We start from the raw sequence: 8057 nt of genomic DNA on the forward strand, positions 1-8057 counted from the left end.
TTATCTACCCATTTAATTTAGATAAAAGCGAGAATATAATATATTTTTTTATTTATTTTAAAACATGTAACTTGATAGAGGATGAAATAAAATAAATAAAAAATATTCAAAGCTTCTAACAGGTTTAGTTTTGTCTTGGTGTTAAAGTGTAAATTCCAATGAAGCGAGGACAATCATATATTGTCGTTGATGATGAAAGAATAATAATAATGATTATTTAAACAAAAGAAAAATTATAGCAAATAGAGAATAGCAATAATTTAATGGCCTTTGAAACGTAATACTATTTTTTTTTTCTATTTTAAATTTAATCAGAAGAATGTTGGATTTATTCTGTGAGTTGACAATCCATTTGAATGAAAACTATTTTATTTTTTTTTTTTCTATTATTATTTAAATTGATAAAAAAAAAAATTTTTATTAAATAATTTCAACAATAGGATTTTAAAATTAACACTTTTTTATTATTGAGAATAAAAAAAAAAACCTTGAGTTTTGTTGAAAATTTAAATGTAAAAATTAAAATTTTTTATTTGTTTTAATTTTTTTTAATATGCATACAAAGTTGTTATCAACTTTTCCCAATGGGATTGTGATAAAAAAAAAAAAATAATATGTGGGTGGGGTTGGAGATGATGACAGGACGCAAATGATTATGAAAAAAAAAAGAAAATGAAATAAAATAAGAGACAAATTAGCAAAGAGAGAATGAGATGCTGTTGAAAGATGAGATCGATAATGATGAAGTGAATTTTTTTTTTTTATTTAAATGACTCATCGTTAACTGGTTAATGGAGATAATGAGTGTAAATAAATATATGAATGAATTGAATATCGATATTGTCAAAAAGACAAAATCACAATGGATATTTTTCCATTGAAAAACCGGCGACGATCATTAGATTGTAAAAGGACATAAAAAAAAGAAAAAAAAAAAGTTTAAATTTATATATTTAATGAACAGATGGAGATAATGATGTAAAAAATTAAAATTTAATAAAAAAAAATTACATTAATTACTTTGACATTTTTTTTTAATTACTTGATTGGCTAGATAATACATTAAATCAATTAAATAATTCTGACATTAGCTTGATATAACCGAAAAGACTTTTTGCATTCATCTCTTCGGTAGTATAGGGGTCAGTATCCCCGCCTGTCACGCGGGAGACCCGGGTTCAAGTCCCGGCCGGAGAGTTTATTTTTTGCATTTTTTAAATTCAAATTTAAATATAAATAAATAAATTTATATAAAATAATAATCAATTTTTTAATTTTGTCAATGATGTATAAATTAATTGTTAAAATTTCTATGAATAATTAAATTTAATTTTCAATTACATTTTTCGAGCAGTTTTAAAATAGCTTATAAAAATATATATTATTTAAGTAAAATTGATTTTCAAGCATGTTCTTTAAATGATGAAAAATCTTTAGTTAATTTTAGTCGCATGATAAAATAATATAGTATCAATCTCATCGTAAATGTATGGATTAAATAAATGCTCTTATGTCAAGTGAGTTTAAGTCTTGACACGAGCATCAAGCTCAATGTTGGGATCCTTTATGGGAGGATGTATTAATCCACTAAAGGTGGTGGTGTACATACGCACCATATACACCACCACCAAGCTTCTCATCATCTACAAAAGCCAACTTGAGCAACAAAAAATAACAACAGCCTATATAGATTCAAAGAGAAACAGAGAAAGTAATATATAAAATATAAAATGAGACAAAATACACGAAGAGTTTAGTCTCGTATTTCGTTGCCATGTGGGTGAGCTGTGGGGATTTTCTCAAAAGATAAATTGCCTTACTAAAGACTAGAGACTCTCACACATTTTAAAGCAGTATATATGCTTTATACAAAGATCAAGCACCAAACGATCGTTAAAGAAAAATGTTATATTATTTCCGGAAAGCTGCAACTATTTAAATCCATGGGATTTAAATATTTCTATGAATAATAATTGTTTCTTCATTTTCTTATATTATATTACATTTTTAAATCCTTGATATTTATTATCAAGATTTTATTGTCATAATTATTTATTATTATCGTTGTCGTATTACAAACAGAAGTTTCAAATCATCAAAAATATCAAAATTCAAATTATTCTCTTGTTTCATCTGTCGTTGCTTTTTTTTCCTTTTTTTTTTTGACACGAAATAAATTTATGTCAAGAGAATATATATTTTAAAGAATTTTTTTTAAATGTTAGTTTTTTATATATATTTTTTTTTTTAATTAATTACAAAAATAAAAAATGATAATCAATCTACATTATGTGCAAAATAATACTGAAACTCGTAAATCAATTTGAAATATCACAGAAAATATTTAGCTACAAGATGGTAGCTGTCGACGTGTATATTTGTACTTTTATCGATACGTAGCATCAAATCCCCAGAGCCAATAATGATACCAACACATCCATATATCTTCAACACCTAAAACAAATTTTTTAAAACTTTTATTTTATTTTTTTTTTTCATCTTGTTTTTTACCTCGCCATTCAATTTGCAAAATAAACTTTAAATATAAAAAAGTTTTTTGTCTTTAAAAAATATAAAAACTACTTTTTTTTTTATTATTATTATTTTTGTTGTTTCTTTGGATAAAAAAGAAGCTTTAAATTTTTTACCTACTTGGTGAGTGTGTCTCCAACAAGAGTATTCTCCTGGGACTATCATCGACTTGACCCGCAAGGCCACTTGCACCAATTCGTTGAGCTAGTGCTTGTTTTATCCTCATCCACTCAGCTATTTTTCCCAAGAGTCACCACATTTTATATTATATATTTCTTAAACTTTTCATGATTTTATGTACATAAACAAAACTGTTATAAATTTTTTTGTCACATGATATATATTTTTTAAAATAAATGTCATGTTAAATTTATCATTAAAAGTATTTTTGCTTCGAAACGTGTCAAATGCCTGTAAAAATATAAAATATATATATAAAGAAAGAAAAATATAATAATAAAATAAGGAAGGGTTTGAAAGAGAAGAAGCCCAACACCTGGCTATCGAGGGGTTATTTCAGCAGCATCAGTATAGCATCAACACCATCAGCACCATCATCAAAGTGTGCATGAATCAAAAGGGGTCAAAGAAAACTCAAATCCATTCTCGGATATTGCTCGTATTATTTTGTCAGCCGTTCATGATTTTACTCAAAAACTTACAAAAGAGAAAATAATATATAAAATAAAAATAATAAAAGCAATTTAACCCACATAGAACAAGGAGTTATTTTTATTATTTTATATATATTTTTTTTTCTTTTCTTTGACTTTTCTTTTTTTTTTTTTTGATGTTCACTCAATGTTTTTATTTATTTTATTCTATTTTTTCTATCCTCATCTTAAATTTTTCATTCAAAGAAGCACTCTCGTCCAAAGTCCTGTTCGAGTTTTTAGACAGAAAGACAGAAATACAGGAAATGAATACGAATTTCTTTTGATGTTAAATTTTACTCAATGTTTATATAATAAAGTGAAAAATCGTGATGATTATTTTAAATTTACAGTTTCATCTGTGTCTTTGAAATGTTTTTTTTTATTTTTCAATTTTTTCTACTTAAAATTTATGCATGATTATTATTATTCTGTGTATTATTTTAATAATGAAATAATAAGTTGGCAAAAAATTGTACTATTTTTGATATTCGTTTCATTTCAATTGCGTGACATGTTTAATCTCATGTCGTGATATTTTACATTTCATCGCATGATTAACTCTTTCACTGGAACTTTGGTATTTAAATTATTATTATTATCATTCATTATAATACCACATTGTCATTTTTAAATTATTTTTATTACGAGAAATTTTTTTATTTTCGATACTTATCTTGAGTAAATAAAAAAAATTGAAAAAAAACTATACAAATAATAATTAATGGTATTTATATATATGAAAAAAATTAATGAAAATATTTTATATAAATTTATAAAAATGACATTTATAATAAATAAATATTTAAGTTAAAATTTTATATATTTTTACAAACAACATTGTGGGTTGAATTTTAAATATAAAGTATTTATGCGGTAGTGAAAATGTTTGCTTAACTTGTGGTATTTAATAATTTTCTCAGTGTGTGTTTATAAATTATCATTATGATAATATAGTGACATGTATGCGTTTGTGTGTGTCTTTATTTTCTTGTGATATATGTTGAGAAAATTTATGTGTATAAGCCCTGTTGAATTATAAATTAAGTATATCATTTTAAAGCTAAATGAAAAGGGCTTATCACTCAGAGCTTAAATGTCGTGGTTAGTTTAATACAGAGCACAAAGTTATTATTTTATTTGACATATTCACTAAAATTGCAATTGAAATATACATTATAAATAGTTAATCTTGTATTTAGAATTCTTTTATTTATTTTTTTCTTAAGAATATATTATTTCAATAGAAAAGCAAAATGAATATATAAATTATCGTCGTATTTATGGCTTTTAAGTATTTTTTTTTATTCCTCACAACGTGAGATAACTTTCTATTTGTTTATTATATATTTATTTATTTATATTTTATTTTTTTAACACAATTGTTCACACAACTTTGGGGGTCTTTTTTTTTCTTTTTTCCTCATTATTCTTTAGATAAAAGTCAAAAACTCTTTTAAAATCACCATTGACCCTTACCCCTTTTTCCTTTTTTTTTTTTTTCTTGTACCTTATACCCCTTTAACGATTGGCTATATTCGACGGAAACATGAAACCCTTCCTCCAGCAATTTAAAACTCACCTCATGTTTTCGTCCTTCAACATGGTCTTTCAAATATTTCTGGCTATTGTAGTTAGAAAAAAATAAAATAAAAAAAAATCAAAAAAAGCTTTTAAGTAAGTTTGGGTCATGAGGAATTTTATGTTTTATTGCAGGGGTTAAAAAAAAAAAATATATATCTACATTATTTGGCAATTTTCTTAAATTTCAAGGTTAACGATTGGAAAATTTTTTTTTTAAAAACATATTCATAATAGATGAAAAAATTCAGGTATAAAAAAAATGAAAGGTTGCCGAAATGATGCGGTACAAGGCGCGGGTCAAGTTTTTTTTTTCAACAGGTATGCCGACAATTTTCCGACAATAAGACTCCAAAAATTTCATTTTTATGTTTGCACAAATAAAAAAAAAAAAAAGATATTTCCCTTTTTTTTTTTTTTACAACCTTCTAAAGTGCAATTTAAAATTTTTAACCTTGAGATAAAAATTTAATATTATATTGTCTCTTGAAAAAAAAAAAAAAAAAAAAAAAAAAAAAAAAAATGGAAAAGATAAATTTTCCGAGAACAATTTAAAAAATATAAAAAAAAAAAAAAATGATAAGTACAAGTTGATGAAGAATTGAGTGTGTTATTATGGAGTTTATGAATTAAAGTACTCTGACAATTGCTGTACGTGTTTGGGAGTTTCTTGTATAAAATAATAATAATAATAATATTTTAAAAAGGACAATAAAATTAAAGAGAAAAAAAAAAAAAGTAATTTATACAAAAGGCATAGTAATTTGCAAGCACACAATAACTAGGTTATTGACGAGTGGCACGAGTCACTCTGAATTATATTGAAATAAAAGCTACATAATAACAATAATTAGTGTTTAAACTTGTTGATAATATTTATACAGTTCTTTCTTAAAATTAAATTAACAAATAGAATAAAGGCGTGGTGGGGACATGTGTTTGTTGTACATCACCAAAAAAAAAATATATATAAAAAAGCGTAGGCTGATAAAAGTGCAAGTCATTTTGTAAATGTAACAATATTAACAAGGTGTGGCAACATGAAAATTCCTTAAGGATATTTTAACATCCTCATCTATTTAAATATATTCAATTTTTATTTATTTTTATATATATATTTTTTTTATACACAAGTAAATAATAAACGGATGAGGGAGGAGAATTAAAAAATAATTTTTCAACCATAATTCATCATAATTATTAGTTTAATATGAATAAATAAATAAAATATATAAATATTAATAACAAAATTTTGTAATGTTTATTTTGTTAAATTTATTTAAATATATAACAACTGAATAATTGCTTGAGAAATATAAATTATCATCAAGCATAGCATCTTTTAATTTTTTATTTTGTTTGTTATTTTTAATCAATGGGCGTTACTATGATTGCTATCAATTTTTCAACATTGTTGATATCAATTTTTATGCTACTAAAAAATCTATTGTAATTTAGAAATATACATTCTCAAGTTTGAAAAAAATTTTATACATAAATTAAGTATATACAAAAAAAGATAGATTAAAAAATATTTTTAATCTTACGAAAATTTGTTATTTTATTATTTTTTTTTTTTTACAATCATAAATAATTAAATATCAAATATATATAGCTATGATTTATATACATTCTCTCTTACAAATACAGACATAAATAAATATATTTTAAAAATAATTCGTCGGATTAATAAATCAAAGACGATTAAATAACTTTTTTTTGAATTTTTTTATTTTTTATTATTAAGACAAATTGGCTTTAGGAAATTTTGTATATATTTTTTTTTTTTCGTATGAATATTGTGGCTTTGATGAGTCAAGAAATCTGTACTTGTGCGAATCATCACACATGTGTATATATATTTTTTATATATATATATAAAAACAACGACGTCGCCTTTAGCGCCTCCACCTTCCCATTAGATACGCTCTTTATCTCGATATTTATTTACCCAACACAGCAAAAAAATAAAATAAAATAAACTACAACGTATGAGATTGTATAAATAAATTCGTAGTCCATAAAATGATACTAAATCATTCTCAAACTGTAACAATACATGTTATATACCCGTATTAACAATATTAAAATTCGAAAACTACCCGAAGCTGAAATTTAATGATGCGAAAGTTGGAATTTGCCAATGTCTTTTTTATTATTTTTTCAAAACCTTATAACATACTCAAATGGAATGCTAGAAATTTTACAACAAATATTAAACCCAACAAAAAAATTATCTAATCAGCTTTTAATTTTTTGTAATTAGAAAAAACTTTTTAAATATTATTGTAATTGTTATGTAATTATTGTTAAAAAAATCTCAACAATATTATTTTTTTTTACTACTTATTAATTGGACTTTAATTATTGTCATAAAAGTTTTTAAATCCAACGGATAGAAATTGAAATTTAATTGATTTTGTAAAGTCGAAATTTATAATCTTTAAGTCAGACAACTGCTTGGTCAACTGGACAGTCTACAATGCGTATAATTAAAACAATAAATATCTTTTTTTTTTTTTAATTTAAAAAATTATTTTTTATATTATTTTAACAAATATATATATAGAATTTTCAGTGTCCGCGTGCGCGCAAATAAATACAACGATGAAAAGAATTTTATTGTCTGCCGCAGGGATATATAACAAAAGATTCAGTCGTGCAAGCCACCCACCCACCTCCTCCCTGTATCTCTTTAAACTTCTTCTTCATGCATCTTTTACATTCTTCTTTGGTTTTTTTTTTTTTTTTTTATTTTATTCTTCATTGAATTAACGCGCATATCTAATTCGACTATCGGCAACCTAAGTTTTTTTTTTTTACTCTATTATTCTCTCTTTCTCGGTGCCTCTCTCTCGTTCTCTTTTGTAATAATTTTTTTTAAACATTTATGCCATATCTTGCTTTCTTATAATATATATATTTTTTTTTTTTCCTTTCTCTTCCTCTTTCAAGTCACTGCTGTGTATAGTCATGGTCCATGGATGGTTGTTACCTTATATATATTCTTTTTTTTTTTTTTGTTATACTTTTACTTGGCTTGTATATTATATCTCTCAACAAATATGAAAATAACATTATCATTTATCCATCTATTTGCAAATAATTAAAAAACATCAAAACACGCATTGTTAAAATACCAGCTCTCCAAAAAAAAATTCATAATTAGCATGATATTGAAAACTTTTGTATATTAGCAAGGAAAAAAAAAAAAAATCTTATTTATTTAGTTGTAAAAAAAAATGATACATGATGATACTATGTTAACCTCGCTAACCTTTTTCTGCTTTG

General features: G+C 24.0%; 1 non-coding gene across 1 annotated transcript; it reads left to right on the top strand.

The window, feature by feature from the left end:
- Positions 1-1125: 1125 nt before the first annotated feature.
- Positions 1126-1197, top strand: Trnad-guc. The gene has a single exon. It is a non-coding gene; the product is annotated as a tRNA-Asp (tRNA).
- The last annotated feature ends 6860 nt before the right edge of the window (positions 1198-8057 follow it).

This window comes from Aphidius gifuensis, linkage group LG4 (assembly GCF_014905175.1).
Source record: "Aphidius gifuensis isolate YNYX2018 linkage group LG4, ASM1490517v1, whole genome shotgun sequence".
In the NCBI taxonomy this organism is placed as follows: Eukaryota; Metazoa; Arthropoda; class Insecta; order Hymenoptera; family Braconidae; genus Aphidius; species Aphidius gifuensis.